The sequence below is a fragment of the Rosa rugosa genome, chromosome 5, assembly GCF_958449725.1.
Source record: "Rosa rugosa chromosome 5, drRosRugo1.1, whole genome shotgun sequence".
Taxonomy (NCBI): domain Eukaryota; kingdom Viridiplantae; phylum Streptophyta; class Magnoliopsida; order Rosales; family Rosaceae; genus Rosa; species Rosa rugosa.
Window position 1 is genome coordinate 49,819,420 of NC_084824.1, and position 26,550 is coordinate 49,845,969.

Sequence of the window (26,550 nt, forward strand, 5' to 3'; positions counted from 1 at the left end):
GGCAAGGTTCGAACCCCTGACCTCTTGTACAAGAGCCTTGCTCTTCAACCACTAGAGCACCAGCTGCTCTCGTTACTATCCATGCAACTACTTTTATTTATTCTATCATAAGCGATAGAATAAAAACAAACTGTCGGTACACTCCACGTGCCACGACACGTCGCTTCCGTGATTTACGGAAAGCAGATCTCTTTCGGCGAAAGCTGTCTGCCACAGCGTCTCGAGATTCGGCCTGTCCCCTTACACGCTCAACACGCGCCAACAGCTTTTCCGGGTTTCGGGGCGACTTTAATCCAACGCGTGGATTCAAATTCTGAGATCGTTCATCCAACGGTGGAGATCTGCTCACCTTGTTCTATAAATAGGTGCATTCTGGAGACGCGACTGTTCACTCCAAAGGAAAAGAAATTTTCTTCCGAGCTCAAGCCTTTCTCTCTCAACTCTTCAGCCTTTCTCTTCTCAAATCCCCAGTTTTTCACTCTCAGATCTTCAATCTTTTCCTCCAAATCTTCAATCCTTCTTTCTCAGATCTTTTCTTCCATTTGAAGATTCGATCTCTTCTTTCCTCTGAACTTTCAGATCTCCAACACCCCTTCATCGACCTTAATCCTTCTAAGGTCAATCTCCCACCAACACTCAACAACTTCGTTCTTCAATTTACACTTCCTCTCAACTCATCACCATGGCACCACGAACTCTGAAACTAATGGAGCTACAAACCCAGCAACAAATCGAGGATGGAGGAAACAACCAAGCAGCCGGGAGTAGTGCCAACACAGATTTCTGGCGAAGCCGTGCCAGGTGGGTTCCTACTCCAGATCAGATAAGGATCCTCAAGGATCTTTACTACGACAAGGGAATTAAGTGCCCAACTACAGAGCACATTCACGAGATCTGTCTCCAGCTGAACCAGTATGGATATGTTGAGGGTAAGAACATTTATTTTTTGTTCCAGAACGTCAGGGCTCGAGAGAAGCAGATGAAGAGGTGCAATCAGGCTGCTCAAGTGCCCATGGGAACTAGTTCTCCTGGTACTGGTGGATCCATCGATCTCAATTTTGGGTCCACTGGTTCTACTGGTGCTGGTGGATCCATCGACATCAATTTTGGGCCAACTGGTGGATCCATTGACATCAATTTTGGGTCCACTAGTTCTACTGATGATGGTAGATCCATTAATCTCAACTTTGGTTCCACCGATTCTACTGGTAATGAAGGATTTCTTGATTTAAATTTTGTTTCATATTCTTCCTCACACTTCAACACTAATACCAGTACAACTCTTTTGGCACAACAGGAGGACAAACATCCCTGCAACAACGAGGAGGAGATCACCAGGAGGTTGAAACTCTTCCTCTGTTCCCCGTGCACGGCGAGGACGTCTTTGGTAACCCGAAGACTACTTCCGAGGAAGGTAGCGCATTTGGTTACTATTCTGGTGGCTCAGGCGGTTACCACAGTGGCTCAAACGTTTCTCTTGAGCTCAGCCTCAACCCATCCGGAGCTGCTGACTAGGCTTAGTATAGCATAGTCCTCGTTTCCCTTTTTGTAATATAAAATCAATAAGATTGTGTGCATGTTTTCTTTTCTTTTTGTTTAACCAACAACAACACCAAGGATCGAACCTTGGTCACTCAATACTCTTTTCAAAACCATCGAGAACTCTGCTGCACACATCTTTCAAAATGATTTATCACAAACAATCATTCAACCTAGCAATCAATTAAGTCACACAGAGGTCAAGCTAGTATCCTCTGAGTCAAACCAAACACAATACTTTCGTCGCTAGAATAAGGGATTAATAAAGCTAAACACTTCCTGAGTTAGCTAGGAAAAACCCACGTCTTTAGAGTTACTCTTACAACTCTTATAGAATCTCGATAATTCCATCTATCAATCGCTTCAACAAAAACTCACCACAATTCAATCCCTAACATTTAGCGATTCAGAAATCGAATCAAACTCCATATCACATAGTAATTCACTTGAACCACTATGGATACCTAACAAAGTCACTAAAATCAATATCTGAAATTGCGTTTAACTATATCACTTAAAATCAATCACCAAAGGCACACACTCTCATCCAACATCATTCACAAGAACTGATTCAAACTCTCCCAATTAATTACACCAAAATCAACTCCATTGCAAAACTTTAAGTGTCCCGCCTACTTAAACTTAAAACACACAACAACTTCAAATTCACTGCAGTCCATCTCCATACTACGATCCAAAACTTAAGAAAACTAGTTCACCACACAAAGGCCACAAAATTCAATTTCATTCACTTGAACAAAACTATATTCACAAGTCACGGTCAGGTCATCAACCCATGGTGTTCAAATGAATAAATTTCAAATCCAGTTTTCCTTGTGAATCGTAACGTATCGTTCCAAAATGATGCAAGCAACATCAACCACGTATATAAGACACATCTCGCGAACTCAATTCAAATTCCGAATCATCAAAACTACTACTAATTCCAATTCTACCAACAATCCTGATTCTGAAGGAATTATAGTACTCAACGACAACCCAAAACAATGGTCTCTCATCTCTAACCATCGAGCACAAAATAAAATTCTTGTCTCGCACCTTAAATCCTGCTTAACAACTTACAAGCACAAGGAAGAAGTAACCACAATAATTTCTTCCCTAACCTCAACCCTACTAACAAACTCCACAAGGACATCTCAATACAAAACAAGGTATTTAATCCTTGATACGTACATCCCATCCAAACATCTGTATGTCCAACTTAAGAAGACAAAATTTATAACAATTCATACCCGTATCCACACTAGGTACGTGCATAGGTCAACATCATGCCTTCAACCAACACTTCAACATCCAAAAGGACCTCACTTCCATAAAACAAATCTCACCGACTCATCAGAGTTAAATCTAGAGGTCTCTATTCCTCGAAGATTACAACCTGCGGAAACTAAACTTATTCTAATACGAACTTAGAAGACAACTCTACCGTCCTACAGACATACACGCTGTCTAGACCCCATACTAAGACATACCCAATGATTATACCAGTACCGAAGAGTATATGATGGGGATCCGCTGCAGACGGGCCATCACTCGGGGAGTACTGATTATCACCAAATATGTACCTTACGCTCTGATACCAAACTGTCACGCCCCAAATTTTGAATAACACATTCAAAATCCGAAACATGAATTAAACAACTTAAACAAATAAACGTTCTGAATTCTTTTCTCAGAAACAACTCCACCACTTACACAAAATTTCCAAATCGGTAAACTTCGAGTTAATTATTACAATTCCCTCTTACAAAGTAAAATTGTAAAACTCTAAACGAGCATAACGAACCTCACAACATAAAATCAGAGTATCACAAGCAGCTACTCTACACAGCTCGATCACCTTCCTGATTCTCCTGTCCTGTAGGATTACCCGCTACACCGTTTGAATAGTGTACCGGGAATTGCAACAACACAAAACCCGGTAAGCTTTTTGCAAAGCTCGTATGAGTAAACAAGAAAGAACTGTTGATTTATTAAATTACAATTCAAGTAAAATTCAACAGTATTACGTCTGCAAAGAGACATCAAACCACTCATGGAAAACCACAAGGAATACATTTTCACAATCCTCAAATCACAATACACCACACTGGTCCTGCAAACACCCAACCCACATAACACCACTCTGGTCCATCCCAATAACACGTTAGAGCTCTAACTGCCTCGTTACCTCTGACACCTTGGCCTAGGGTCAAGCAACGGCAAAAATACTTCGGTTAACACTATAACCGTCGCGCTTTGGACATCCCCGTCCTCAGCACCATATACTTCGGTTAATAATAAACCGTCGCGCTTTGGACATCCCCGTCCTCAGCACACAACTTCGGTTAATAATAAACCGTCGCACCTTGGACATCCCCGTCCTCAGCACACAAACACTCCGGTTATCCTTAACCGTCGAACTTCGGACACCTCATCCTCAGAACCTTACATTCTCTAACTTTATACATCCTCCAATGTAAATCATGAATATTAACAAGAACTCATCAATCATGTTCATCACATATAAATATGGTAAGTCACATGTCAATTCATAATAATTTAATCATCCCAATTTCCACACTCTTCAATGTCACACCATTCACATATAATCACGTAAATATATATATACGTAATTATCCGCTCAGGGATAATCACTAATACCAACTATAGTTCACATGCAATAAAACCGAGAAATTCATTTGTATCGTAAAAATCATTTTACTTACCCATGGACCGTAGTTGATCAAGTCCATATGATTTTAAAACAAATATTTATTCCATAAATATTTTCACGCAATTACGACAAAATAAGGTAATTAAATTTATTCGGTTCGTAATATGAACCACGTGAGGTTTACTCACCTCTAATTCCCGCTGCGTCTTCTAAAAGCCAAATATAAATAATACTGGTTGGCGACCACGAAAACGAGTTCCTTCATCTAGCCGTAGCTCGCAACATTGCCCTGTACACAATTATATTTCCGTAAACGGCAATCCGATAAAATAAATACGAACCTAAACGAAACCCGAAAATCCCTATCTCCATTACTTCTCAAATTCCACCCAAATCTTACATCTAATACCAATTCGTTATCTTAAAGGTTCCAAGTCAGAACCAAGAGATATCCGACGGTCGGATTCTCGTAAATCGATAATCGAAACCCTAATTCCCAGAAATTCATAATCAATTGAAAACTTCTCCAATTCCAACTAAATTGACATATTCAACCTCTACAAAAATTATAGGATTTAACTAGCTAAAAAAAAAAAACATAATATAATCACTGCTCATACACCGCACTATTCATGCGACAAACACTGTTCATGTGGCGGCCAACACCTCCTCTGGCCACCAAATTTCATCCACAGCATCATCTCAACATTTCCAATCACTTTCTCAACTGTGACAAAGTCAGAAAATACCTTGAAGTAGCCGAACAATTAAGCACTCCGATGTACAGTGAAATTTTCCAATTATGCTTTCTTCCTCCATGCTTCGATCTGGGTTATGAGACTTGGCGAGCATGAAGAGCGGCTTAAGGCGCTTCTAATGGACCTGGGTTTATGACTGGAGGTGGCCGGAAATCGGCGTTGACTAATTTGCTACAGTAAAAATGTTGGCTTCGATCTCCACATTTCCGGCCAAATCGTCGTAAACAACTCCCACATGCGTGATAAGGAGGAAGAGACGAGTCTATCGATGCTCGCAGCTCGCCATTTGGTGGTCTAGAGGGGGTGAAAGAGGAGGTTGCAGAAGAGAGAAAGAGAGAGTTGCAGAAGAGAGAAACTGAGAGAGCACGGGGGAAGGAGAGAGAAAAGAAAGAAAAGTTATCTGGCTACAGTAACATTTCAAATTTATACCAATCTACCAAAAACAGTAACTTTCATATTTCGCTTATAACTTTCGCATACGAACTCCGATTTTTACGTACCACATATGCACGCACTCGGTTTAATGTCCTCTACAACTTTCATGAAGGAAGTTTTCCCAAATTCCCAATGTATAAAAAGTCACTTTTTGAGACCCCCTAAATAACGTTCGTTTTTCGAAAATTAATCGTTCGAACTAATTCCACAATTCCTCCGAGCCTCATACTCGCTCCCACTATCGTGAAATCATTTCTAAAAATCCACAGAATTTAATTTGGATTTTTCGGGGTATTACATTACCACCTATCATCAACGTATTGATCGCATCGAAACTTTCTACCAAGATGGTGACGGTTCCGACGGGGAGATATGCGTTGGCCCAATTCATAATTGTGCTCCGCTGTGTGAGTCAAATGAAGAGGGACATAGTACTTTCAACTATACCGGTTGTAAGTCCACTATCTTTAATTTTCCATTTGTTGAGGAAGTATTTTTAGAAAAAGAAAAAAATAATTTCATGAGTTTTGATATACCACTAATAGCTAAATTTAAAGCTATTGATTTTCCTTATTCACACTTAAGATTGTCAATTGTAGCAAGGGTAAACAAGGGTCTTTCCCGCAGAGGACTAAGGTTATAACTACTCAAAACAATGTCACAAAAGTGACCACTGTTCCTAGCGAACAGCAGTCGAAAACCTAATTAAAAACCTAATCTAAACTACTCAGAAAATTACGAAAATTTACAGAGATATACTAGACACACAGGGCGTATTGTACACAAAATTTGGTATTATTCAGATATCGTTTACTATATAAAATAATTACAAAAATATAGAGGACAGAAAGTAACGAAAACAGATTTTAAGATGGTTTGAAAACAATATGATAAAGATAGCTAGGGAAGATGCATCCACCCCCGACAATCACACACAAGATAATTTGTTCAATCCTAATTCAATTAATCTAGATGAAGATGCTCAGGTTGGCTCGGTACGCTTGAACACAACCTATTACCCTTTCTTACTTCGTACGCTAGGCAGGAAGTGCTCTACACCTAGACTATTCCCAAGCAATGCAACCTAAAGGTACGCTTATTAGATTTAACATGCAGAGATCATTAAGGTCTAAAAGAGTTTGAGACATCACTAGGCATCGCAATAAACTTAGTGCCTTGCTAAACCTAGGACTTAGTTTACTTGATAGTGAAAACTAACAATTGCTTCTCTAGAAGGTTTGAGGAATCCAACTATTGATCCAGGCATCAAACAATCAAAGCATTAGAATCCAAACATGCATACTAAGCGTGCACTCAAAGCATACAAGCAAGCATTCATCAATGGAAAAGTAGTCAACAAAAGTCTCATCTTGGATTAAAAGAAAATAACATCAAAGGTCAAATCATCTTGTAGTTCATGTCTAGGGGCTTCAAGCAGTCCCCTAACTAATAAAAACTAGTTAAACATAGAAGAAACAAAACAAACTAAAGAAGGGGAGGAAGAGAGACCGAGAGCTGCTGCAGATTGATCTCCTTTTATATGCTTAAAGGTTAGGAAATCCAAAACCTAAAAGAATTAGGGTTCACGTGCTTAGGTGGAGTTTTCCTATTGGCTCTTGAACTTGATGACTCATTCCAACCATTCACATCATGCCATTTGTCTATATTAAGCTGAAATATGAAGCACAAACTCGTCCTCGGGCTTCTCGGTGTGATTTGGGCCGCGAAACATAAATTCCCGTCCAACCTCAGATTCACGCGCAGCCTGACCTTCTTGTACTAAATCGGCCATAACTTCTTCTAGAAAAATGATATTGATGAGCCGTAAAAAGATTCGGAAACTAGACATCCGAGGCTATCCATCAATATAAAGATCATCCTCTGGATCTTTCTGAGATGGTCTCAGTGCTCTTTCGAAGTTAACTGATCTGCACAGACAGATTTCCCGATTTTGCTTTTCAATCCCTCTTTTACTTCTTTTCTCCTTCTTTGCTCCAAAATACCTATAAAACAAATAAACAACGTAAATAACGAGAAAATACACTAAACTAACAAAGAAATTATAGAGATTAACGCTATTAATATCGCATAATTATGCTCCTATCAACCACTGAAGTATGATTGTTATGAAGATTCTGAAGTTTGTGATGGTGGTGTGGAGGACCAAAGGAAAAATGATTTTGTTCCTAGAAATTGTGATGACGAAGACGAAAGATATTGAGCATAAATTTGTTGATTTTGTTGGAGTTAATGCATTCATTATGCATATTCCCAAATAATTAGTTAATCTTGTCACTCAGATAAAAGATGGTGAGAAAAATTTTGGGATTGCGAATTTGTCGGAGAGAAAATTTATGGAGTCAAGATTAAGCATTTATTCCAAATATCTATTTGTTTGGAAAGGACGGATTCAATTACAAGTTAAAGGTTCAACAAAAGATTTGAAGCAATAGAAGATTTTATCGGGATTTTCTCCAATCAAGGTCTCAAATTCGAGGACGAATTCTTTCCAACCAGGGAAGCCTGATGCGGGTGCATATGGGGCAACATCAAATGCGTTATTCGGTTATTTAATTATAGATTCGTAATATTTGGTATTTCATTATTTAGATATTTTTAGGGTATCGTTTTACATTTAATTTAGGATTTACATTTAATTAGCTTTCCATTTTAGCTAAGTCTACTTATTCTCCAAGCATTGTAAACCCTATAAATATGGGTAATGTAATTGTTGTTAGATGGCTTATAGTTGATGAATAAAATCAGTTTATTTGTGGCATGGATTTGCCCTATTTTATGAGTTTGCTACTCCTTATTTCTAGCTAGTGTCTGTTGAGTGATTGTTGGAGGCCTGTGTTTGATACCTTTTCCCCATCATACTTCATCTTCGCTCGCTGTGGTTTAGGTTGACGAAACGGCGACGTGTGGTTGTTTCCGGAGAGTGAAAATCTTAGAGAGAGAAATGGAGAGGGTAGAGAGAGAGAGTGAGTATCTGAAATTTGAATTTGAGAGGAAAGGGAGGGGGATGTCAATTTATAGAGCGGGAATGGACCAAAACGATGGCGTTTCATAAGCGTGGGGTTGAGCTGTGCATCTTTTAGCGCTGTGTGTGTCAAATTTATTCTAACCCCACTTTCTTACCAAATGGGTAGGTACATTTTCGATGCTTCGGGATTAATCTCTTGACTTAGTTTAATCGATTTTTTGTCATTTTTTTTTTACGACACTTCTTTTTAAATAACACTCTAAACGTTGAAAGAGAAGTGTTTCTGAACCTCTTAGCAATGTTGCGTGTAACATATGGTGTCATTCATGTGTAACTTAAGATGCGACAGAAACAATGAATTTTTCTTTTCATCTTCCTAGAATGTAAACACATGAAAGTATAGACATAGTTAATGTCTACGTAATATTTGGGATGCATTAAGAATTATTGACCGCTAATTGAAGAGTAGTAAAACTGTCATGCATTTGCCACAAAATTAACTTCTTATAAACAAGGTGGAGTACAAGGGGTAATGCACACTTATGTATCATAAGTTACTTTCATACAAAGAGTTGATATATCCGAGTAATTCCCTTCTAAGCATAAACCAAACCCAACTCATGTGAGAAAATTATAAAAGAGGGTAAATCTCATAACCTGAATTCATTGATAAGAAACACATTTTAAAGAAAAGGGTAAATACATATAGAATTTACACCCATCAAAAACTGAAAAGTGAAAACCAAGTGCTAATACTTAACAAAGCAATGTGAAAGGTAATAATGTGTACAACAAACTCAGGTTGGACAGAACTTCATCTATTAACAGAAACAGAATCTACCTTCAAGGTGTTCAATGCTAATGAATCATACAACATAGAGCTTTATGACCTGATCGACCTTAGCGCGGCAGACAGGGCAATGCCAGTTCTTATCTTTAATGTCATTCAAACAACGCATGCATCCAGCCATATGCCCACATGGGATAAAAGCTCCTTCAACTGGAGCATCCATACATATCACACATGAAGAAGAAGCATTTTCACCTTCCTGGATAGGACTGGAATCAGTTGATCGACACTGAAAAGGATCATTTAGACAATCATCAGAAACTGGTGGAGCTGATGGGATTGAATCTGAGGTAGTAGATGTTTGAATGGTAGAGATAACATGGATCTTGAATGGTTTACTCATGCTCCAGAATTTGTGTTGGATGCCCTCATGTACGATTTTAATCGTATCTAATAATATTCGTACTTTCTTCAAAAAAAAAAAAAAAACATGGATCTCTGCATGTGAATCTGAATCCCCTCCTGGGACACTTTCACACTGTGACAAGTCTCCACTATCCATGGAGGTACTCGAACTACTTGATGCATTTGTTTCACGGATTCGGAGTGCATCAGACAAGGGCGGCCTCTCCTACAAAGCAGACTGGATATATGGAGGCATCAATAGCCTTGACCGGCTCTAAATCTTCTTCAACTGGTGGTGCAGTTGGCTGGTTAATTGCAGGACGCACCTGAAAAATTTACACATTCAATGCTCCATGTACAGAAGGAAATTAAGAAGGAAATCATATTTATGCTTAAAGCAACTGTCACGCCCCGAATTTTGAATAATAAATTCAAATCCGAAACATGAATAATTACAATTACAAAATCCAAATCTCGAAACTTCGAGTTCATTATTACAATTCACTCTCACAAGCAATATTGTAAAGCTCAAATGAGCATAACACACCTCATAACGTACAATTGCTGTAAAACTCTAACAATTGCTCTAACCGCACGATCACCGTCCTGGTTCTCCTGTCCTGTAGGATTACCCGCTACACAATTTGAATAGTGTACCGGGAGTTGCAACAACACAAAACCCGGTAAGCTTTTTACAGCCAATATGAGTAAACAAGAAAGAATTGTTGATTTATTTCTTTACAATTAATATAACTCAACACAATCACCATAAAAGGAAGGATACTCTTGAGGCTCTCTTTTAAGAACTCATTCTTAAAAGACTCAAGTATCCTCAACACTTCTCACATAAGACCCCTCACAGTCTCAAGTAACCTCAACATCACTCATACATGACCACTCACAGTCTCAAGTAACCTCAACATTTCCCTCACAACACCACTCAACAATTGGCAGACAGACTAGAGCTCTAACTGATCGTTTCCACCTACCCGGCGCGAGAGCGTGGTTCACGATTTAATACTATCAGTTCCACCTACCCGGCGCGAGAGCGTGGGTCGCTGATAGTATGCCATGGTCACCCCGTGACCTATTGATCTCCACAGATCACAACAATTTATTGTTCCTCAACAATAAAACTCAACATCTCTCTCAATATATTGTTTCTCAACAATAAACTCAATACCCCTCACAATATATTGTTTCTTAACAATAAACTCAAAACAACTCCAACAATACATAATATTTCACAACTCCAACAATACATATTATTTCACGTAAATAATATATATACATAGACATTCGCACAGGAATGCCTATTAATACCAACTATAGTTCACACGCATTAAAAATATAAATTCATTTTATACTTAAATTCATTTTCTTACCTGTGAGCCGCAGCCCTATGAACCGTAGTTGATCAAGTTCATATTATTTCAAAACAAATCTTTATTTCATAAACAATTTCCACACAATTACGACAAAAAAAATCAATTAATTATATTCGGTTCGTAATATGAACCATGTGAGGTTTACTCACCTCTAATCCAGCTGCGTCTTCTTAACAGCTCAAAATACGATCCACAATCGTCCACCAACTTAAACCGTCAATCACCTAGTCAGATACGATCTTAACTTAGCAATCATTCATAAACCACACATATACAACAATCCAACTGTCAGATTCTAAATTAATGATGATCCAACGGTCGGATCGAAATTACGCGATGATCTAACGGTCAGATCCTCACGGATTGCCCTTAGGATCATCCTCCAAGATTATCACGAAGATCCAACGGTCAGATCTTCCTGAATCGTCCTTACAAACATCTCCACAAATTTATACTATAATCCGACGGTCAGATTCTCACGAATCGCCCTCCAAATCACTATTTCACATTTATACGAAGATCCAACGGTCGGATCTTCGCCCGTGACCACACAAAGTCATCGGGACAGTCATACGATCAACATATCTAAATTTGAAGTAAAACCGATGGTCAGATCTTCGCAGATCGTAAACTTAAGATAAAACGTAAAAACGTTAAATAGTAACGTAAAAACGTAAATCCACTATTTATCAACTTTTTCTAACATAACCTTGTAATATATCAAAACGCTCGTATGGATGCGTAGAACATAGCCTAGATGATAAAAATTCAAAAAATGGTCGAATGCGCCGCCACAAGGGGCGGTCAGTGGGCGGTCAACGCGGCGGTCAACGACGGTCAACCACCTCCGATGCAAAAGTCGTCAACTACAAACTTGTTCCAAATGACGAGCTGATCCACTTTCATAACTAGCATGAAGTCTTAAAACGAAAGGAAGTGGTCGGAAATTACCTAGAACAGTCGAGGTGACTGGAAAATTTCCAGAATCCGGCGAGAAACTGCAGAAAACGGCGAGCTCCAATTCGACGTAAAAACGTCAATTTAAGGCTTCGATTCCTTCTGAAGAGTTGTTAAGAAACTCAAGAAGAACGCACTGGTTCAAGAATCACAGAAAAATATGGTCTGTAGCTCGAGATATACCGATCGAAAGCTTCGGTGGTCGGAAAAATTCCAGAATTTTGCAGAATCCGGCAAGGCTCGATTTCGACGTCAAAACTTCAATTTAAGGCTTCGATTCCTTCTGAAGAGTTGTTAAGAAACTCAATAAGAACTCACTGGTTCAAGAATCACTCAAAACGACGTCCTGTAGCTCAAGATATTTGGATCGATAGTTCCGGTCTCGTTCTTGGCTGGGTTGACTTGTAGTTGCTGCTACGGGATGCGCCGCCATGCAAGGCTGCTTCTGGGGGCTTCAGGAGGTTGAGGGAAGCACGAGGATGCAGTTTGGCAAGGATCGGTGGCCGGAAGCACGAGTTATCGAGCTTGGAACTAAAACGGGCTTAAAACTAACCGGACTTCCGCCGCCGTTTCGGACCGTTCTGCGGCGTAAGGCTGCCTCCTGCAGCTGCGAAAGATCAAGGTGAAGCTGTGGAACGTGGTCTGGGGTCGATCGAAGGCCTGTGGAGCGAGAACAAGCTTGGAGAAGGAATGCTCTGTTTTGGTTGCTAGTTTCGGCAGAGAGAGAGAGGTTTATTTTTTTTTTCTTTCTTTTCTGCGTGCTGCCTACCCCTTCCACCAATTCTAATTCAATATACAAAAGAAGCAAAGCAAAGCAATGCAGCCATCCCTTTGTTGCTCAAAACACGGAACATGCCGCACCATTTCTATTAAAAGAAATCTCCACTTAAAAAAAAGGGGTTATTACAATCTACCCCCCTTAAAGAAATTTCGTCCCGAAATTTAAGCGCACACTACAAAAAAGAATTGTTTTGGCTTCGGAAGTTTGCGTCAGCAAACCTTTGCCGTCGCCAATGACCGCTCTATTGCGTCGGCAAAATTTTGCCGTCGCAACAATATATTGAGTTTGCAACGGTGACGATGTGCCGTCGCACTGGGGGTCGCCAAACTATCTTCTTTTACATCGGCAAAATATAGCCGTCGTAAGGAATTGAAATTTCGCGACTGCATCAGCTCTGCCGTCGCGTTAGGTTCTAAATTTGTGACGGAGGCTGCTGTTCCAAGTCACATTTCTTTTTATCGAGAGGAAAAATAGTCTTTGAACTTCCCCTCTCTTCGATAAAAAAAAGCCCTTACTCCCTCTTTCTTCTCTCGTGTGCATTTCGATCTGACCCATTCCTGCTCCATTCTGTTTAGATTTTCCCCTTCATCTCTTTGTTTGTCATCTCTCTCGATCTGACCAGTTCGCCGCTGAATCTGCAAGCGCCTTTCTTGGGTAAGGTCAGAATTTCTTCACCATATTTCTATCAAATCCGGCCACTTCACCAGTAGATCTACCAACCAGAATGTTTCTATTAACTTCCTATGTAAACCCAGCAAAAGATCGAGGGAAGAAGAAAGGAAAAGGTGAGATCTGATTACATCTGATCAACTGGATTTTATTATTTTTACTTCTGATTTGTTTGGGTGACTGTGAATATCGACGCGGCGACGACGAATCACGTGAGCGGGAAGGCCGGAATCGCTGACCGGACTAGGTATATCTGTGGTTTATATAAACCAAGGTATTCATGATATTATAACATGGTATTTGTGGTTTATATCTGCTTCTGCTTCTGCTTCTCTTCTCTTCTTCTGCAGGCTTTAGGTACTTCAAAGGCTGGTGGACCAATTCCCTCCTTTAAAAGCATTTCATTTTGTCCTTGACGACACTGATGAGGTATGGCATTGTAATCTCATCTTTTGTTACTTTGGATCATTGTTTGTTGCCACTTAGAACCCATTCGTTCAGTAACAGTAAGAAAAATTAGGGGATTCATTGATTTGTATAAAACTAAAACTAAATCACGAGAAAGAGAGAGGGGGCTATCTTCTTAGACGGCCCTAAACGCATTTTCCTCGAACTTTCTTCCTCTGTTTTTCTCTCACTTGTTGATCTTCATATACAGAGGGCTCTTTGTTTGTTTGTTTGATTTGATTGTCAATACCCAAGTCAAGGCTTTGTTCTTTCTGTTCGTTTCTGGGTATGTTGTTCCATCTGTTTACTTGATGAATGAGTTCAGGTTGTTGTGTTTTGAGTTGAAAGTTGTGATTTTTGATTAGAAGTTTATGTTTAGTTGGTCAAAGATTGAGTTTTTAAGTTGTTTGGGAATATGATAATCTGTTATGTTTGCATCCCAACTGGTTTTGTTGGTCAAAGATTGAGTTTTTAAGTTCTTTGGGAATATGGTAGTCTATTTTGTTTGCATCCCAAATCGTTTATGGGGTGAAGTTAGTTGATTTCTGTTTCAAAGATTGATTTTTTGTCAGTTATTTCGATGTGGTTTTGTTGGTGTTGGGTTTGTTAGAAGATAGCAATCAGTTTTTTCAGTGTATGTAGTCTCATCTATTAATTTATGGATGTTTCTGTGGTGAAATTTTGTAGGTTTTCTTGATCCTGGTAGGTCTAGTTTCAATTGTTTCATGAAATATGTGCATTTGTAATTTTTGTACTTTACCCATAAACATAAAGTAGCCTAGTATATGTTATGAATTCTTTGTATTGCAGCTATGTTTACTCTTTTGGAATTACCTAACTAGAAGGACTATATGTACAGCATTTCAATATCAGATTTGCTTTAGAAGTTTCGAATCTTGAGGTTGCAGTTTTCAATTGGAATTTGATTGATATAAATTTAAATCATCAGAAAATAAGTAATATTGAAATTTTGTTCATTTTCTGTGTGTTTATTTTGATCTGCAAACATTTATGTATGCTCTGAACCTTCTGATCAATATCCCAGATTTGATGTGAAATTTAGGCTTTTGTAGCTTTAGTCAACAACTCTTCTATTTGGTTTTTTAGTTTCATTCATCTTTGTTGTCATTTAATAAATTGTAACAACTGGTTTGGTCTGCAAACATTTATATATGTTCTAAACCCTGTTTCATCAATATCCCATATTTGATTTAATATTTGATGTTTTGTACCTTCAGTGAACGACTAGACACTGACCTTTTGACATTAAAAACCTTTTTTGACAAAAAGATTCAACAACTGCAACTCCAGACCATCCTCCTTCTGAGAGGGAAAGAGTCATCGAAACAAGTAGAAGAGAATTATTCATCTCTGAACCAGACAAAAAAGCCAAGAGGTAAATATCACACAACTATAATCACCACTAAATACTATCCCGTTTTATTTTTCTGACATTTCTAACTACATTTTCTGCCATTTATCACACCTATGAAAGAAAAATGGTATAATTGACTTATACCAATATATCCCAAGCTATATTTTTAATTTATGTTTTATACTTTTCTGCATTATAAGTTAAGTACTTTCTCAATATAAGTTGCTTACAGCTACATGTTCAACCTTGTATTCTCTCATTGGTATGAAATTCTGCTTTTTTTGGAGTACAGTTAATCTTTTGACTATAGTCATCTTCCGACTTAATCTTAATCTTCATTTAAGATGACTGGAACTTTGCATTTAAGTGAACTTCAGTAGTTATACGATCAATTTTAAGATTTCATTGTTGTTTTGTTTGGCCTTTACACATTGTATACAAAACAGTCTAAACATTGCTACCATCTTTAGCAAAGCAATTAGTTTCTACTGTTTCTAAAAGAGCAAAAAACATTTGAAGTTCTTTATAGCAAATGGCCTTTACAGTTCACTGGTTATAAGAGGCACATATTGTTTAATTCACTTTTTTACATTGTAATCATGGTAGTACTACATATGCTAATTTATATAATTTGCGTCATGAACATATAAATTTAGACAGTTTGTTAGAAATGCATAATCATAAGTCAAAAAATTGAGACTCTTTGTTCTATCGGTACTGCCATGGTTGAGTAATATATTCTTACCACAATACTATATCAGAACACATTGTTTTTTGCATCTTTTACAATTGTAATTCAAACCTCTCAACCACTTTTCTTTCAAAAATATACATCAACATCGAATCTGTTATACTTGAAAAAGATTAAGTCTTCAACCTATTTCAATCATTCTCACTCTATTTCACCACTATACCTATATGTCATCCTGAGTATCATTGTTCTGTTCAGGTTTTTGTTTTATTTCAAAAGAATTCAGTCTCTATAGTGTCAATAATAACTATCTATTAACTGATAACCAACTGAAAATACATCATAGTACATATTGTATTCTAGGACTCCTTCCTCTTATCACCTCTCTGCATCTGCATTTTTTGAAACCTTTGCTAGATTAGCTTATAACCCTTCTAGCACTTTTGCACCAGCTCCAGTTGAACAAGCTTTAACTAAAATGTAATATGTATAAACACTGTTTGACTACTTCAATAATATGTAACAATGTTGCTTTTGTATTTCGTTGTTCTAATTCATTTACAAAAACAAACTCAGCAGCAAAGCACGGGAAAAATTTCTAGTCTAATCTAAAACAGAGATACTTCACATTTTTTGACAGCTTTCTTATTGATCACTTTTCTCTCTTTGAAATGCTAAATTATCCTGCTGTCCTCTGCCTTTTCATATACGTCTCTCTCTATATATTTATATGTATTATATAAGTCTTGTGCATGCTTCCATTTCTATATAATAAGTTTATAAATGGGAATCTGCATTATGATTGGTCTGGTTTATTGATTTTTCCTCTCAGTAGCTCAGTAGCTTATATCTATATTATTTCCCATGCAGGTACTTACAACTTTTGAAGACTTGGGGATATGGGTGGATGTCTTTGCTACTAGTGAAGTCAGCATTTGCTTGAGGTTGGACCCATCAAAACTTTGGAGCAGATAGCTTATTCAGCAGGCAAGCGGATGATATCATGCTCTATGTTGCTGCTTGGTATGCTTTCTTGAAGTTTCCTTTGTCTACATGCATTTAAGATTTCATAATTAAATCTTTATATGTACGCGTTCAACACCAATCAATAATATTGCTGGATATTGACGCAAGGGAAGTATGGTAGTCAATCCTGTATATTGCTGTATATTAAAATTCTTAAATATATAACTCATTAAATATTTCATCGTCCTTGGCAGGAACTTGACCATGTTGTGGAAGAACTGGAGAAAATTGCTGTTGTCAATCTTCTTCAGCACCGATCAATAATATCTCTCATTGGAGATGTGCAGAAATCATCACTAATATTAGAGAAGGTGTTGTACTGTGTTTTGCCAAGTACTTAGAAAGCATTCCTTGTTGTCTTTTGTTTTCTGATCGATGACAAGTGGTGTTCAATTGATCAAAGAGGTTTATCAGCTATATATGTATTTTAATCTGGTATTCATGTTTTGGTGCATTTTATATAAAATTTATTATTTGGCTTCTTTTGCTCCAAAAATAAAAATCTGGTATGCAAAATTGCATGCCAGGTTTTTTTTTATCAATGATATGCACTTTGCGACGGCAACAGTGCCGTCGCCAAAGGTCAATGGCGACGGCTAGGCGACGGTGAAATTGCCGATGTTGTTGGTGGCGTCGCCATTGCTCTATGCGACGGCGTAAATGCCGTAGCTAAAATTCATGCGACGGCGTGATTGCCGTCGCAAATAGCAATGGCGACGCCACCAACGACATCGGCAATTTTGCCGTCGCCGTTGGTCTTTTGCGACGGCAATTTGGCTTTTGGCGACGGCCTTGCGCCGTGGCCAATTGAATTTTTTTTTGTAGTGGCAAGTTAATTGCTCTCGATTACGGTTAACCTAACCATCGAATCTCCATCTTTCCCAAAACTGTAGTAATCTACAAAGCCACAGCCCTTTGTATAAAAATACATTCCTATGGCCACTAAATCCTTTCATCACAAACGTAAACTCACACAACATCCTCACATGGATCCTCACATAGATCTTCACATAGATCATCTCATAGATCATCACCCTGTACTGGCATACAAGCACAGTAACATTCCCACAAAGCGTTTCGCCACTCAATTAGCATCACTCAAAACAATTCATTCCAAAAAGCACGCCAATAAATTATGTCACCCAGTGATGATGACTTGGGCTTACTCAATCCTTGGGCTAAGCACTAGGGCTGGCCATTTGGGCCGAAGAAACCGAACCATCCAAATTTCGAACCGGCCCGAACCAATTTGGGTTTAACATTTGGGCCTACCATTCGGGCCGAACAATTGGGCTTAACATTTGGGCTTACCAATCGGGCCGAACAATTGGGCTTACTATTTGGGCTTACTATTTGGGCCTACCAATCGGCCCACCAACTTCCAGCTCGGCTACGGTATGAAATTGTACATACCGTATATATGTATGCATACCGTACAGACCGTATATACGTATGCATACCGTATAACTGTATATACGTATGCATACCGTACAGACCGTATATACGTATGCATACCGTACAACTGTATATACGTATGCATACCGTACAGACCGTATATACGTATGTATACCGTACATACCGTATATACGTCTGTATATCAAGCATATACGAGATCAAAAAATATTTGTAAGAGGTAAGGTTCGAACTCCCGACCTCGAACACGAAGGTTTTGCTCCCAACCACTGAAGCAAGAGCTGCCTTCATTAATATATGCTCACGTGTTATATTTATTATGTCATAAGCGACATAAATAAAATAACGGGAGAGGCAAGGTTCGAAACCTTAACCTGCTGTGCTTAATATAATGTGTACAAATTTTATACTTATTATGTCATAAACGAACATAATAAAAATAAACGAGAGGCGAGATTCGAACCTCAGACCTCTTGTACACGTACTTTACACTCAACCACTCGAGCACGGCTGCTCACGTTATTATCCATACCAATCCTTTTATTTAAACCAACTGTTTCAACTGTTTCAACAATTCGGCCCAAAACATCCAAAACTGTTTCAGAAACTCGGCCCATCAGGCCTCCACCCACAGCTACAGTGATGCCTTGATCCGAGACAGGCCCAAGTACGGCCCACTTGTGTCACGGCTTATCCCTTCCGTGATTTACGGCAGTCAAATCTGCTTTCGGCTACAGCTGTCTGCCACAGCGCCTCGAGATTCTCTCGGTCCCCTTACACGCTCTCCACGCGCCAACAACTTTTCCGGGTTTCAGGGCGACTTTAATCCAACGCGTAGAATGAATCACAGGAATCGTCCATCCAACGGTGGAGATCTGCTCACCTCGCTCTATAAATAGGTGCATTCTGAGGGCGCAACTGTTCACTCCAAAGGAATGAAAATCTCTCCTGAGTTCCAGCCCCTCTCTCCCAACTCTTCAGCTTTCCTCTTCTTTCAAAACTCAAAACATTTCTTCTTCGATTCAATCCTTCTCTTCTGATCTTCTCTCCCATCTAGTTGATTCAATCCCATCTTTCCTCTGAACTTTCAGATCTCTAACCCACCATCATCATCCTTAATCCCTTTAACAACAACTCCTTCAAACACTCGACAACTTTACTCTTCGATCTTCACATCCCCTCAACCCATCACCATGGAACCACGAACTCTGCAACTGATGGAGCTACAAACCCAGCAACAAATCGAGGATGGAGGAAACAACCAAGCAGCCGGGAGTAGTGCCAACACAGATTTCTGGCGAAGCCGTGCCAGGTGGGTTCCTACTCCAGATCAAATAAGGATCCTCAAGGATCTTTACTACGACAAGGGAGTTAAGACCCCAACTACAGAGCATATTCACGAGATCTGTCTCCAGCTGCAACAGTATGGACAGGTTGAGGGCAAGAACATTTATTTTTGGTTCCAGAATGTCAGGGCTCGAGAGAAGCAGATGAAGAGGTGCAATCAGGCTGCTCAAGTGCCCATGGGAACTAGTTCTCCTGGTACTGGTGGATCCATTGATCTCAATTTTGGGTCCACTGGTTCTACTGGTGCTGGTGGATCCATCGACATCAATTTTGGGCCAGCTGGTGGATCCATTGACATCAATTTTGGGTCCACTAGTTCTACTGATGATGGTAGATCCATTAATCTCAATTTTGGTTCCACCGATTCTACTGGTAATGAAGGATTTCTTGATTTAAATTTTGTTTCATATTCTTCCTCACACTTCAACACTAATACCAGTACAACTCTTTTGGCACAACAGGAGGACAAACATCCCTGCAACAACAAGGAGGAGATCACCAGGAGGTTGAAACTCTTCCTCTGTTCCCCGTGCACGGCGAGGACGTCTTTGGTAACCCGAAGACTACTTCTGAGGAAGGTAGCGCATTTGGTTACTATTCTGGTGGCTCAGGCGGTTACAACAGTGGCTCTAACGTTTCTCTTGAGCTCAGCCTCAATCCATCCGGAGCTGCTGACTAGGCTTAGCATAGCATAGTCCTCGTTTTCCTTTTTGTAATATAAAATCAATAAGATTGCATGCATGTCGTTTCTTCTTTTTGTTAAACCAACAACAACACCAAGGATCAACCTTGGTCACCTAATACTATTTTCAAAACCATTGACAACTCTGCTGCACACATCAATCATAATGATTTATCACAAACAATCAATTAAGTTGCACAGAGGTCTAGCTAGCATCCTTAGAGTCAAACCAAACACAACAATTTTGTCGTTAGAATTAGGGTTTAATAAAGCTAAACACATCCTGAGTTAGCTAGGAAAAACCCACATCCTTAGAGTTACTCATACAAATCTTATAAAATCTCAACCATTTCCTCTATTAATTTCTCCATTAAACTTACCACAATTCATACCCTATGAATTTACGATTTAGAAACCGAATCAAACTCCATATCGCATAGTAATTCACTTGAACCACTATGGATACCCAACAATGTCACTACAATCAATACCCAAAATTGCACTTAACCATTTCTCCTAAAATCCATCACCACAGAAACACACCCTCATCTAATAACATTTACAGAGAGTTGACTCTAAATCTCCCCATTAATTACCGACCAAGATCAAATTCCATTTCAAAACTTTAAGTGTCCCGCCTACTTAAACTTAAAACACAACAACCTCAAATTCACTTCAGTCCAACTCCATACTACGATCCAAAACTTAAGAAAACTAGTTCACAAAATCAATTTCCTTCACTTAAATAAAACTATGTCCACAAGTCATAGTCAGGTCAACAGACCAAGGTGTCCAAACGGAGAATTTCCAATCCAGTTGTCTTTGTGAAACGCAAAATATCAATCAAAAATGATGCTCGCAATATCAACCACGTATACAAAACATGTTCCTCGGATCTCGATTTAAATTTAGAAATACCAAAACTACCACTAGTCCCACTTCAAATAGCCCTTAAGATTGTAGGTACTCGGAGAGAACTCAAATATATAGTCGTTCGTCTCAATCACTCAAACACGAGATCAAACTCCGTTCTCGCATCTCAAACTCTGCTCAACAACTTACAAGCACATGGAAGAATTAACCACAATAATTTCTTCCCTAACCGCAACACTACTCACAACTCCACATGAGTCTAGAATCTATTCAAATGCATCTGTATGTCCAACTTAAGAAGGCAAATTTTCTATCAATTAATACTCGTATCCACATCAGATACAAGCATAGGTTCACACCATGCCTTCAACCAAACACTTCTACATACAAACGGAAACTCATTTCCATAAACAATCCTCACTGACTCATCAGAGTTAAATCCGGAGGTTTCCATTCCTCGAAGATCACAACTCGCGGAAACTAAACTTATTCTAATACGAACTTAGAAGGCAACTCTACCGTCCTACGGACATACACGCTGTCTAGACCCCATACTAAGACATACCCAATGATTATACCAATACCGAAGAGTATATGATGGGGATCCGCTGCAGACGGGCCATCACTCGGGAAGTATTGATTATCACCAAATATGTACCTTACGCTCTGATACCAAACTGTCACGCCCCGAATTTTGAATAATAAATTCAAATCCGAAACATGAATAATTACAATTACAAAATCCAAATCTCGAAACTTCGAGTTCATTATTACAATTCACTCTCACAAGCAATATTGTAAAGCTCAAATGAGCATAACACACCTCACAACGTACAATTGCTGTAAAACTCTAACAATTGCTCTAACCGCACGATCACCGTCCTGGTTCTCCTGTCCTGTAGGATTACCCGCTACACAATTTGAATAGTGTACCGGGAGTTGCAACAACACAAAACCCGGTAAGCTTTTTACAGCCAGTATGAGTAAACAAGAAAGAATTGTTGATTTATTTCTTTACAATTAATATAACTCAACACAATCACCATAAAAGGAAGGATACTCTTGAGGCTCTCTTTTAAGAACTCATTCTTAAAAGACTCAAGTATCCTCAACACTTCTCACATAAGACCCCTCACAGTCTCAAGTAACCTCAACATCACTCATACATGACCACTCACAGTCTCAAGTAACCTCAACATTTCCCTCACAACACCACTCAACAATTGGCAGACAGACTAGAGCTCTAACTGATCGTTTCCACCTACCCGGCGCGAGAGCGTGGTTCACGATTTAATACTATCAGTTCCACCTACCCGGCGCGAGAGCGTGGGTCGCTGATAGTATGCCATGGTCACCCCGTGACCTATTGATCTCCACAGATCACAACAATTTATTGTTCCTCAACAATAAAACTCAACATCTCTCTCAATATATTGTTTCTCAACAATAAACTCAATACCCCTCACAATATATTGTTTCTTAACAATAAACTCAAAACAACTCCAACAATACATAATATTTCACAACTCCAACAATACATATTATTTCACGTAAATAATATATATACATAGACATTCGCACAGGAATGCCTATTAATACCAACTATAGTTCACACGCATTAAAAATATAAATTCATTTTATACTTAAATTCATTTTCTTACCTGTGAGCCGCAGCCCTATGAACCGTAGTTGATCAAGTTCATATTATTTCAAAACAAATCTTTATTTCATAAACAATTTCCACACAATTACGACAAAAAAAATCAATTAATTATATTCGGTTCGTAATATGAACCATGTGAGGTTTACTCACCTCTAATCCAGCTGCGTCTTCTTAACAGCTCAAAATACGATCCACAATCGTCCACCAACTTAAACCGTCAATCACCTAGTCAGATACGATCTTAACTTAGCAATCATTCATAAACCACACATATACAACAATCCAACGGTCAGATTCTAAATTAATGATGATCCAACGGTCGGATCGAAATTACGCGATGATCTAACGGTCAGATCCTCACGGATTGCCCTTAGGATCATCCTCCAAGATTATCACGAAGATCCAACGGTCGGATCTTCCTGAATCGTCCTTACAAACATCTCCACAAATTTATACTATAATCCGACGGTCAGATTCTCACGAATCGCCCTCCAAATCACTATTTCACATTTATACGAAGATCCAACGGTCGGATCTTCGCCCGTGACCACACAAAGTCATCGGGACAGTCATACGATCAACATATCTAAATTTGAAGTAAAACCGATGGTCAGATCTTCGCAGATCGTAAACTTAAGATAAAACGTAAAAACGTTAAATAGTAACGTAAAAACGTAAATCCACTATTTATCAACTTTTTCTAACATAACCTTGTAATATATCAAAACGCTCGTATGGATGCGTAGAACATAGCCTAGATGATAAAAATTCAAAAAATGGTCGAATGCGCCGCCACAAGGGGCGGTCAGTGGGCGGTCAACGCGGCGGTCAACGACGGTCAACCACCTCCGATGCAAAAGTCGTCAACTGCAAACTTGTTCCAAATGACGAGCTGATCCACTTTCATAACTAGCATGAAGTCTTAAAACGAAAGGAAGTGGTCGGAAATTACCTAGAACAGTCGAGGTGACTGGAAAATTTCCAGAATCCGGCGAGAAACTGCAGAAAACGGCGAGCTCCAATTAGACGTAAAAACGTCAATTTAAGGCTTCGATTCCTTCTGAAGAGTTGTTAAGAAACTCAAGAAGAACGCACTGGTTCAAGAATCACAGAAAAATATGGTCTGTAGCTCGAGATATACCGATCGAAAGCTTCGGTGGTCGGAAAAATTCCAGAATTTTGCAGAATCCGGCAAGGCTCGATTTCGACGTCAAAACTTCAATTTAAGGCTTCGATTCCTTCTGAAGAGTTGTTAAGAAACTCAATAAGAACTCACTGGTTCAAGAATCACTCAAAATGACATCCTGTAGCTCAAGATATTTGGATCGATAGTTCCGGTCTCGTTCTTGGCTGGGTTGACTTGTAGTTGCTGCTACGGGATGCGCCGCCATGCAAGGCTGCTTCTGGGGGCTTCAGGAGGTTGAGGGAAGCACGAGGATGCAGTTTGGCAAGGATCGGTGGCCGGAAGCACGAGTTATCGAGCTTGGAACTAAAACGGGCTTAAAACTAACCGGACTTCCGCCGCCGTTTCGGACCGTTCTGCGGCGTAAGGCTGCCTCCTGCAGCTGCGAAAGATCAAGGTGAAGCTGTGGAACGTGGTCTGGGGTCGATCGAAGGCCTGTGGAGCGAGAACAAGCTTGGAGAAGGAATGCTCTGTTTTGGTTGCTAGTTTCGGCAGAGAGAGAGAGGTTTATTTTTTTTTTCTTTCTTTTCTGCGTGCTGCCTACCCCTTCCACCAATTCTAATTCAATATACAAAAGAAGCAAAGCAAAGCAATGCAGCCGTCCCTTTGTTGCTCAAAACACGGAACATGCCGCACCATTTCTATTAAAAGAAATCTCCACTTAAAAAAAAGGGGTTATTACAGCAACTTTGACTGCTCAGTACTTTGAGAAATTCTCTGCAGTACTTAATAGTGTATTTTACAGTCTAGTTTTGTCCCCCACCAAAAAAAAAAAAAAAAGGTCAGGACTCCAGTCTACAAATTAGCACTTTTCCATTTTCATATCTCGCTTTTAGCGCATAGTTCTGAACTTCTGATTCAGGAGTCATAAATGTTTGCATCGTGCAATCAATTTTTGGGAATGTAAATGAAAAGCTTTTCATAAGATAGCTGAAATTTGATGTCTTCATTGCACAAATTAGCTCCACCCTCTAGATATTTATCATCCAAAATCTGTTCTATATATAGTTTTCTTTACCGTCTCACTGGCAAAAGAGAGGCCTTTAGAGTAAACTAGTATTCCTTAATTATATGGAGATTAAACAATAATGTCTCCATATCTGTCAGCAGGAAGAGAAAGCCTTTCTTCTAGGATGTTTTAACTCTTTTTAGTAAGCTGATGAGAAAACTAATCAAATTTCCTAATATGGTTTCTCTATAAATCCTTTTCAATAAAGCTTCTGTCCATGAAAAAGGAGTAAACCATATTAAAGGAAGCTTAACTGTACTTCCAATGATCCTATGCCCAAAGAGAGGCAAGGATTTTGTAAATTGAGTCGCAAAGTTGATACTTCATTATTGACATGTAGACGGTAATATGTTGAAGATATATATAGGATAGGGATATGAAATGTTTATTATCTTGATTTTCTTTAATTGATTATCACAACTTAGAACCTAATTGGCATGCAGAATTGAAATGTAATGCATATGTAAATGGACCTAATCAATTTAGTAATTTGTGTCTCAGTCTGCAAGATAAGACTTCCAGAGTTTCAATTGCAACATTTTCTACTCTCAGGCCTTTCTTGGTGTTGATGACAGTTATAGATCAGGAAAAGAGTGCTTATTAAATAACAGTACAAAATAAACTAAAATGAAAAGTGACATTTAACTATCATGCAGGTTTAGCAATTTCTCTAGACAGTTGATAGAGAATGATAAGATTTGTGTAGATGAGTTTTACCTGTGGTATTGGCTTGCATGGAGTGATAATTAAGCTTCCAATCATGTGCCTCTTCAAGTAAAATTTTTATTTGTGTCTCTGCGAAAGATACATACTGTGTTTAAATAAAAATATCAATGAAAAGGAACATAAAGCTATGTTCTTCCTGCTAGAGACTACAGATAGGAGGCTTGAGAAGGGCATCAGTAAATTAAAAATGCACTTGAAAAAGCATGGTGGGGCGCAATACTATGTACTACAAAAAACTCAGGTGGAGGTTCCAACATAGGATTTTATCTACTTTTAGAAACAAAAACAGATTTTTCATGTTCAACTTGCATAAAACTTCTCTATTAATACAAATGAAAACAGACACTTTAATTAAGGGGTTTAAGTTGTAATAACCATGTAAAGTTCGCTAAACCTAGTTCAATGAACATATATCATTGAGTCCATATATCCCCATTTCTGAGCTTTAATATCACCTTTCTTTAATCTCTTGTTACCACGGAGACCAAAGGGAAACTCTGGTGTTGGGTGTGGGGATAAATTCTCTCCACCAATACTGGAGCTACAAGTCCCAACACGTTCAACTTTCTTTTTATCAGATCTACGAGGTATACTTTCCCCAGTTTGGTGATCATGCCCGTTGTTTTGATATGCATTTCCTCTGTTTATCTCATTGATCTTCTGTTTAACTGCTGGTTTTAACTCCTCTAGCTCAGCAAGAGCATTCAACAATTTCTAGAGCACGAAACTG

At 38.9% G+C, this 26,550-nt stretch overlaps 3 long non-coding RNA genes across 4 annotated transcripts; 1 reads left to right on the top strand and 2 right to left on the bottom strand.

Annotated features, from left to right (window-relative positions):
- Nucleotides 1-3,202: 3,202 nt before the first annotated feature.
- On the bottom strand, nt 3,203-5,348 carry LOC133711059 (uncharacterized). Its single transcript, XR_009847051.1, has 3 exons — nt 4,966-5,348; nt 4,405-4,505; nt 3,203-3,433 (listed from the first exon to the last, which is right to left on the bottom strand). It is a non-coding gene; the product is annotated as an uncharacterized LOC133711059 (long non-coding RNA).
- A 3,709-nt stretch (nt 5,349-9,057) lies between these two features.
- LOC133712910 (uncharacterized) lies at nt 9,058-26,264 on the bottom strand. The gene is made up of 2 exons (XR_009847660.1): nt 25,812-26,264; nt 9,058-9,916 (listed from the first exon to the last, which is right to left on the bottom strand). It is a non-coding gene; the product is annotated as an uncharacterized LOC133712910 (long non-coding RNA).
- LOC133712871 (uncharacterized) lies at nt 12,910-17,376 on the top strand. Of its 2 annotated transcripts, none has more exons than XR_009847638.1 (5): nt 12,910-13,632; nt 13,736-13,814; nt 15,071-15,228; nt 16,769-16,921; nt 17,119-17,376. It is a non-coding gene; the product is annotated as an uncharacterized LOC133712871 (long non-coding RNA). The 2 variants fall into 2 exon arrangements; XR_009847637.1 differs by having other exon boundaries at nt 12,912-13,632; nt 15,123-15,228; nt 17,119-17,369.
- Nucleotides 26,265-26,550: the final 286 nt, after the last annotated feature.